The sequence below is a fragment of the Rhagoletis zephyria genome, unplaced genomic scaffold, assembly GCF_001687245.7.
Source record: "Rhagoletis zephyria isolate East Lansing unplaced genomic scaffold, Rhagoletis_zephyria_1.1 Rzeph_scaffold_00338, whole genome shotgun sequence".
In the NCBI taxonomy this organism is placed as follows: domain Eukaryota; kingdom Metazoa; phylum Arthropoda; class Insecta; order Diptera; family Tephritidae; genus Rhagoletis; species Rhagoletis zephyria.
Window position 1 is genome coordinate 122,515 of NW_016157422.1, and position 9,227 is coordinate 131,741.

Sequence of the window (9,227 nt, forward strand, 5' to 3'; positions counted from 1 at the left end):
GGGATCGTCGGTTCGAATCCTACTGAAAGAAGTCTGATGAGGAAATGTGGTGATTTCCGAAATAGCTATCACTTCTACCATTTTTTCAAATTATTGTTGCTTTTCCACAATAAATTTTCATTTAAAAAACGGCCTCGAGCTCAATATAAATTGTTGAATATAATTATTATAAGGCCAAAAAAATAACAAAAACAAATAACTTAGGGACGAGCACGCCTAAAACTTAAACATTCTAAAAATTGAATTATTAGCAAAAACCAACAACCACATGATCAAGTGAATTGCAGCGGAATAGCTGCGCTTGATTGTGTTGGCATAACAAAAATGAAAATAGTGGAAAAAAGCAAACGATAATTTACAAGGCGTACTTAGCACCGTGCATAGGCAACTGGCTGAGTCAGTGGGATCGTGGTTCGAATCCTACTGAAAGCAGTCTGATGAGGAAATGTGGTGATTTCCGAAATAGCTATCACTTCTACCATTTTTTCAAATTATTGTTGCGTTTCCACAATAAATTTTCATTTAAAAAAACGGCCTCGAGCTCAATATAATTTGTTGAATATAAAAATTAATAACTTTTCCTTTTTTTATTTACCTAAATCCCCTAATGTACCACCAAAATTATTTCTTAAAAATATTTGGCATCCGCATTCGCATTTCCATCCGCGGATGTTAGCTTTTAAATATCCGCATCCGCATTCGCATCCGCGGATGTCTAAAATTCCACATTCGCAACATCCCTAGTGTGAAATGACAAGTAACATAAATTTTTAACAAAATTTTAACAAGAATTTAAATACATAAAATCACATAAACCAAGAAAATTAATTAAACTGAGTGCTGCAAATTAAAATAAAACAAAGCAAGTGAATTCTAAATTTAATTGAAGTAAGACCAAATGAAATCGAGTAAAGAAAAACTGTGAGGCGATTAACTGAAAAAACCGAAGTAAACTGTAGTTGAAATAAATTAGGAATTAAATAAAAGGTAATGTAACCTAAAGTTGAAATAATTTTAAATTAAACTAAATAAAAATTAAACTAAATCTAAATTAAATTCAATAAGAAACAAATTAAATAAAAATTTAATCAAGTTAAAATTAAAACTAATTAAATCAAAATTAAATTTGATTAAGATTTAAATAAAACCAAATAATTAGCAAAACTAAGTAAAACTGAATATAAAGCTAAACGCGTTGTGTTGTATGTATGTCTGAATGTGTATGTTTGCTTCAAGCAGAAACTATACATATCCACATATATACACACCCGTGAACATACATACAGATATTAACCAAATCACGTACTGAAAAATTAAATAATGAAATAACATAATGATAAATGCTATACATACATATGAATGAACTATAGTGGGTCGAAACAATCAAGTAAATAAGGCAATAAATATTACAGATCCGTACTAGGAAGGATTGGCATTGGACCTCAAAATTGTGGATTTGGCACATGTAGCCTTTTTCATGCGAGCTCTGCAGCACATATGTGAACAAGTCAGCTGTAAACTGCATGTACATAAATCGGAATGAGAATAGGATCAACAACCGAAATAGATGTACCGACACCTATATACATACATAAAGCGCAGAACATTCAAAAACAGGAGAATCTGAAATACATAAGGGAGAACTGGAAGTTGGAAGGAGCATATATCGTCACATAAACAAGTCGAGCAGGGAACTCAGCGCGGGAAGTGAGCGTCCTCGTCGCACACTCTCTCGTTTTGGCCACACTGATCAACCGTTTTCTTTTGCCTTTGCCTAAAGTTTTTGCTTTTGCCTTTGGATATTTTTTTAAATTTTTTTGTTGTGTTTGCTTATTTTGCCTACGAATGGTTCTTCTTTATTTTTGAGTCAATATTTTCCACAACTTAACTTTCGTTTATATACATTTGAGGTATAGATATCCATAATAGTTTCTTTAAGGGAATTTCATTCCCCTAGCTTAATTCGGTTAGTATATATGTAAATATTAGTGTGGACGAGTCACAACACCAAATGAATTTGAAGGTTAGGTTAGTTTTGTTTGTTTGTTAATTATAAGTTTTTTTTGTCGCTTTCTTATTAGCCTGAATTAACAATCTACAATTTCGATTTTTTTTATTTTTTCCTTAGTTGATCCATAGATTTCCGAATTGAAGTGTAATTCTCAGTTTTTTGCGTTTGATGAATTTAGTACACCTTTGGTACTGTCACTATCGCACGCTTGGAATTAATTTGACCATATGGAAGCGACACTGTAAAATAATGTGCTCAATGGCCCCACTCGGATCATTTTGAATATTTGAAGGCAAGGCAGATTGTATGTATACACTTTTTTGCTTTCAGCTACACCTATCACCGTAGATCTTTTCGCCTTCATCCCGGGAGAGGGAGGTGTAAGTGGCGAAATTGATAGTACATAACGCACAGTCATGTCCAAAGTAAAAATTGTAATAATAATTCATTCCCATTTTTTTGTTTTGCTTCGTATAAGTATCTAAGTACATGTCGATAAAAAAACATACCCTTTGTATGCTTATGCCAGGCCATAGATACAGATAATGGCAATTTAGTGAATTTTCTTTTGAATTGATAATTACTTATTTTCGTTGCTTAGAATAATTAATTTAATTAGAGTGTTAGATTCTACTCAGTAACATTGTTATAACTCTCACGGGAAATATATGTAAAGAGTAACTGATAATGAAATGAATATCTGTTGGTCTTGAATTAGGTTGCATTATGAGTGGCTATATTTTCCAGGTTGGTGTGGGTGTTGCACTAGAGCTGCAAGGGGGGAAGAGGATATGAATACGTTATGACGAACTAACCCGGACCAGTGCAAACGTAAACACGACGGAGGTATGTCAGGAATAGGGGACTTTGCGAATAGTGGGAGTCACAGCAAGTAGAGGGGAAAGGTTTGACTCCACCTGACTGGGTAGTTCTTCTATGACTATGCTATTTCACTTGGTACTCTATTCTAACAGGTAATACGACTTTTTTCTCCTACACAGGCATGAGTAAATTTTGTGTTTGCCACCGCACCTTGCCCCAACAGTCAGAGATATAACAAGGTGGAATAAGGAAAATGAATAAGCAACACGAGTTTACGGGGTCTTCATAACGCTGTGGTTAACGCTTCTGACTTGCACATCGATGACGCGGGTTCGATCTCTGCTGAAGTCTAGAAAAAAGAAGTCTGATGAGGAGATGTGGTGATCTCCGAAATAGCTGCTATAACTTCTACCGTTTAGACTTTGTTACTTTTTCCATTTTTCCTAATAAAATAATCGGGGTACAAAGCTCATTAAAAATATTAAAAAATTAAATGTTAATAAGCCACAATAACATTGACAAATACATAGTTTAGGAAGAGCCTGCCTGAAACTATACAGGAAAATAAATGCATGTATAGAATTGATAAATTGACAACAACAACCACGCTGTCGAGTTTAAATAGCGGCAAATCAGCTGCACTTGATAGTAGTTGGTTGAATAAGGAAAATGAATTAGCAACAAGAGTTTACGGGGTGTGCATAGCTCAGTGGTTAACGCTGGTTCGATCCCTGCTGAAGTCTAGAAAAAAGAAGTTTGATGAGGAGATGTGGTGATCTCCGAAATAGCTGCTATAACTTCTACCGCTTAGACTTTGCTATTAAAAAATTAAATGTTAATAAGCCACAATAACATTGACAAAACTAATTTGTCTTAAAATAAAAACTTAAAGATTGACAATTCAGATAGCTATCGAATTCAATATTTGTTCTGCTTACAGATTAAAACATTTTGTATTTCGATTTTTATTAGGGTTGTTCGACTTCACTAGAAAGTCGACTTTCGACTTTTCGATCGACTTTGTTCGACTTTTTTAATAAAAAGAAAATGTATTAAGTATAATCTGCATTTAACTCATATATTAGCTATAAATATAGGAGTCACAATACGCCAAAAATATCTTGATTTGCCAGTGGTCTTTAGAATAATCTATAATTTAGTGAAATTCAAGCTAGGTAAAAAAAGACACTAAAGGATTTTAAAAAATTTTGAAAATTCTTCGAGTTACACAGCATGAAAATTAAAAAAAAATTAATTCTCACAAAAAAAAAATTCTAAAAATTTTTTGAATCTATATTTGGTAATTACGGACAACTTTTTGAAAAATGTGGCCTTTCCGATGGAGCAGAATTGGCGGGTATTGGTAGAAATATAAGTGCCACTTTATAAGCATGGATAAATATGTGAGTAGCCCAGACAGCTAGTGGATTGGGACTATCCACACGACTAATGTCGCATATTAACTGGAATCCTCTAGCAAGGTTTTTAGCGGTATTTAAAATTTTGTACCTTACGGATTGGTCAAATTCGAACCAAAGACTCTCTGTAAAAACTTACATAAGCTCAAGCAGAAAAACTTTCTTGCATGAAATTGTTAAAATAAATATAATAATAATATAATATGTTTATCTTACCTCATTATTAACTGCCGATTGTGGAGACAAACGATTAACAAATTTGAGGAATTCGTCTTCGTATAATAATTTTATGCGCTGCTCTTAAATGATTTGTACTGTTGTGCTGTCATTAAAATTCATTTCGCTACCACACTTTTCACATTTCACTTCAGTTTTATTGACAATTTTTTTTTTTAAATACGACCAAACAGCACTCCGCGAGCTTGTCGGAAGACCAGTTTTTTTGGCAAATAAATTAAACAAAAGTCGAGAGTCGAAAGTGAAAAGTCGGCTTCAGTCGACTTCCATAAACTGAAAGTCGATCACTAAAAGTCGACTTTCAGGAGTAAAAAGTCGATTTTGGTCGAAAGTCGAAGTCGACTTTGCCATCCCTAATTTTTATCAGTTTGTGAAAAAACGCATATAAAATATTTCTATTATACTATATATATCTTTTACAAATTTTTAAAGAAATTGTGACCGGTAATCAGTGTGCGTTTGCTATGAAAATCATCTATTCACACACAGTGGTTTTACTTAACAAAAGTAATTTCCATAAATTTCTATACAATACAATATTTTAACTTTGCTATGCGCTAGGTATTCGTGTAATCCGAACAAATTTTTGTTTGCATTTTCGTAATTTTTGACTTTGGTACATGCACTGCGTATATGTATGTACGTGTCTATATTATAATAATAATTAAGTTGCACATTTTTGATTTAGGTATATACAAATTTACAATATACGTACAATATACGTACAATATTTCTGAAAATCTTATTTTGTTATTTCTATGTATTTTTCTATTACGCAAATACTTGATATGAATACTACGCAAACGTTTTATAAACTAGTTTCGAGCTTTTACTTAACTAACGAATATTGTGTTTATGTATTTTTTTATCGTTATTTAGCAATACTGTTGTGCCAAAATCCTTTTGAACCATATTTTCAATGTATACCTTATTCAGTTTATTCCCTAAACGTTTATTTCTACGAACAAAAACTATTTCGTCAGTAATGCTTTTTTCCATTGTTAAGCACCTTGCGATTTCGATTATTGTAGAGTGAAGTCGTTCTACCTGTCCATTACTCTTACTATGAAGAGGTGGTATGAAAAACTGGTCTATTGCGAAATGATCTATTCACATATTGGCTATTGTATTCGACTGGAATGGTTTGAGCCAAGTTGGCAGCCCTGTGTACGATGTGTTTCTTCTAAATACTCTTAAGGCGATGTGGATAATGCTGCATATTCGTGTGCCATGGGATGGTAAAGGTAAACGGAAAATAATTGTCTATAATTAACATACCGAAGTGGTCAAAAATTTCAGATGGCCTACTTAAGTAGAGATTGTTGATTAACTTTCACTATTCATTTTCCGATCATACATTTAATCTGAACTTAAATGGCCAATATTGGCTAATTAAATATGAGATATGCAACCCTGGGATTGTACCAAACAACCAAGATTGATTCAGCACAAAATGTAAACAAACAAGCAAATGCAACAACAATTTCAAGGAAAAAGCAGCAGTGCTGCCAATTGATTGGCATATTTAAATAAAGTTGATCTGAAACCCAACGAAAGCTAAATGGAATTTAAACAGCAATCCACAATTAAACTTAAGTTCCGTATAAATATTCATATGAAATTGGCTCTTAGGGCCCGTTGTTCAATGCCTGATTAACACAAATCGGAAGCTCCGGTTAAATACAACAACTGCTTTATCGATCACATGTTATATGCATGATGTCGAAATCTTCAATAATGATGTACTGGTAATAAATAGCCATACATTGAACAACGGGCCTTAACTTACATGAAAATGCTTCAGTTTAAGATAGACTTTAAAGTTCATTTAAAGAATTTTTCTATTTAAAGCAACTAAATATAATCGTTATAAGAGCTGTTTTCATTACATAAATAATAATAAAATATATAATGTAAAAAAAAATATTTATTAAAAACAAGCTTTTATTTAACATGCACAATCAAAGGAATAAAATAAAATAGTGCAACAAAAGTTTTTTTAGCAAACGAGTTTTAAAACTGCACTAAAATTAATAAAATAAAGTAAGTTAAGCTCTCGTCAAAGTTACTAGACGTCATTATGGACATTTTACCTCCGGTTTGTGTTAACTGGATATTGAACGGCCCTTAAGGCAGTATCACACGATTGGTACATTTGTACAGATTTGTAGATTTCGTCAGTTACAGAGTAGTGTTCTTTGGAAATTCTTTTATTGAGCTCAACTCAAATTTCTAAAGAACGCCAATATGTACAAATCTGTACAAATGTACCAATCGTGTGACATTGCCTTTAGTCAATTGATGTCGCTTGACAGCGTGAAGCTCTCGGCAGTGCGTTTGCGATTCTGTTTCAGCGTTCTACGCAAAAATTTGTTAATCAAATAATTTGGTGTTAAAGACATAAATCTGAAAAGTGCTCTAGCAACGTTAAAAAAATTTTAATGTCCGGTGCATTCGTTTTAAGAGCGTACATATGTATATGTACGGATGTACAAATCGGCGATGTTTTGGCAAACCGCCCATCGACCAATTGCAAAACCGCCTATTTTAGTCACTCAAATTTTTTATTAGAGCGAAAAAACGATTTTTCTTTGAATGCATTGCCTTAATAGGCGGTAGTTTCTCTAGCTATTATTTTACAAATCTGTTGTTCTAGTAACAATTTTACGATTCTGATGCATGAACCTCAATGCCTGAAGTTCAGGGTTACCCAATCTCGTTTTTATCACAATGGCTATTTAGGCGGTTTTGCAGCTGGTCGATGGGCAGTTTTGCAAAAACATCGACGACAGGTATGTATGCTATGCACTTAAGTTAGCTTTAAATTTTAACGATTTCGCAACTCCCTGTTTGTCTTCATCTTAAGCAGGGATCACGAGATTTGTACATTTTGGCAGGTACAGAGTGGTGTTGTTCGGAAATTCTTTTATTGAGCTGAACTCAAATTTCTAAACAACACCACTCTTTCACTGCCAAAATGTACAAATGTACAAATCGTGTGATCTTCACTTAACAGCTTTTTACAGCGCTTTTTACAACGCTTTTCTCAACTTGCTATGTTGTATTTCCAGACCACCATTTATACTATAATTGTAGCAAAACTATTTATGGTCAATTCTAGATATCAACCTAGTCTAGATATGAACCTGACTGTAGGCATCATATCAAGGAGATACAATAAGAAGGCTCTAGATGTCGCCCCGCCAGAAGAAGTTAAATATTGCGCCTAAATATATGCACTATTTACATACGCTATAGCGGAAATGGACGACACGCCATTTCTTTAAATGAAATTAACTGCTGCTATATGTATGTATGTACATATGTATATTTATACTAAACGTGAGCAAACAGCATTTTGCTTGCATAGTCTTCTGTTCTCTTTCACTGCAAGTTGAATTATTTTAATATCTATTGCAAAATTTTGTACAGACAAGACTAAAACGTAAAATATAAATAAAATAAAATAAAACTTTTTAATATACAACGCTTTTATAAATGGACTAAAAATTAGAAAATAATGTTTCTTAGTCCGGTAGAATTTGTATAGATAACTTTTAATTTTGAAATTTTAGCTGAAGTCATAATAAACAATTCATGAGATTGAAAATGAAAAGCGTGGGGCGCAAGTAATATACCTGAATTGATATGAACGGTAATATATGTATGAATGTGGATATATGAATAACGACCGCTTAAAATCGATCTCAAATTTGTACTTTCTCTGTAGAAATTTTAGGTCTATGTTATGTAGTTTGACTATTGTCAATTAAAACTAATGCTTTGTATTGCATGCGCTCCACGTTTTTAGTTTTCAATCTCATAAATGGTTTATAATGACTTTTGCTAAAATTTCAAAATCAACAACGGACCCTTAGCTTAGATGAAAATGCTTCAGTTTAAGATATACTTTACATATAAAGAACTTTTCTATTGAAAGCAACAAAATAAAATCTTTATAAGAGCTGTTTTCATTATAAAGGTTTGCTCAAGCAGCAGCGGTATGGTACTGCGCGGTATAACTCCGTATGGCATGTTTGCTCATGTATGGATATGTAATTTTTTTATGTAATGTAAAGTTATAGCTCAGTACATTTTTTTTCACCCGAGATAGTCAAAGTTGGGGAAGAAAATATCAAAAAGTTAAAAATCCAGAAATAGTCCTAATTTTATGATGGCTCCTTAATATATTTTAACTACATTGCATTTGAGTATGGAGAAGCAACTATCTGGAAGTATTTTACATACACAATTTACTAAGTATTGCCCGGTTTGTAGTTGCAGTTAAAGAAAACACATGAAAAGGCACGATTTTTTTTAAATTCGATAAAAAGTAAATATTTTAGAAACGGTGACACTTCTACCTGAAAATTTTTTATTTATCAGGGAGCTCACCCCCCACCTACCTTCCCCTAAAGTTTGGCACGTTACTTCTGGGACACCCTGTATACATTTGTATGTAGTTAACTTACATACCTAGTAAAAATTCTATGCATACGACATCGCTGTTGGTGGCATCGCCAGTATAAATGAACCTTCATTTCTATTTAACACGTGTGGTTTCTCAGAGCGTATGCGTACTCTCCCTGTTGTAGGATCTCGGAATAGACTTAGAGCACACCACAAACTAGACTGCAAGTGTTTGTAAGTAGTCCAAAGTTTGGTCCAATAACATGTAAAATTCTATTTACATTTGAGATTGAATGTCCTAGGCTCGGACCAATTCTCCGCTTTTGCAT